Source organism: Microtus ochrogaster, chromosome 4 (assembly GCF_000317375.1).
Source record: "Microtus ochrogaster isolate Prairie Vole_2 chromosome 4, MicOch1.0, whole genome shotgun sequence".
Lineage (NCBI taxonomy): Eukaryota > Metazoa > Chordata > Mammalia > Rodentia > Cricetidae > Microtus > Microtus ochrogaster.
Window position 1 is genome coordinate 92,961,494 of NC_022011.1, and position 633 is coordinate 92,962,126.

Genomic DNA, 633 nt, shown 5'->3' on the forward strand with positions numbered 1-633 from the left:
GTAGGATAATACCTGGGCATTTTTCGAAGCTTAACCACCCGGGTACCACCATTCTTGTCACCACCAACTGGTTTTGTGACAGTGGCAAGGACCTTTTCCTTTTTCTTCTTCTTTTCAACCTTGGTTTTCGCAGCTGTGTATTTTCTTTTGTACATGGCCTTTCTGGAATACATAGCAGATCGGGAGTACCTGCCAATTCCTCTAACAAGGATTGGATTTCGGCTGCAATGGGGCTTCCCCTTCTTGAGCTTTTTAGCCTTATGGTCACCCTTTTTGGCTGCACCAGCGGCAGGGGCATCACCGCCAGCCTTCTTGGCTGGAGTTTCTTCTCTTTTGTATCAGGTTTCTCGCCTTTTTCACCCTCCATCTTGCAAGATGGGAAAGAGAAGTTGCTGCTCTATTGATCACTATGTTGAAATATTACATGCCAACTCCCATCTTTTTATAATATATTCATTACCTGTTTCTCTTAACAAAAATGCAGCTTAACAAAAATATTTCTCTGCGAATTGCTTCTATACTGTGGCATTGGGAACACTTTATGAAGTAAATAAAGAGATGCATGATCATATTTCTTGAACTTGTATTTCCTAAATGATTGCTTATTTCTAATAGACAAAATGTTTAGATCTA

The 633-nt window shown here is 40.4% G+C and overlaps 1 pseudogene; it reads right to left on the reverse strand.

Annotated features, from left to right (window-relative positions):
- Positions 1-367, reverse strand: part of LOC101998091 — a 1,068-nt pseudogene extending 701 nt beyond the window's left edge.
- Positions 368-633: the final 266 nt, after the last annotated feature.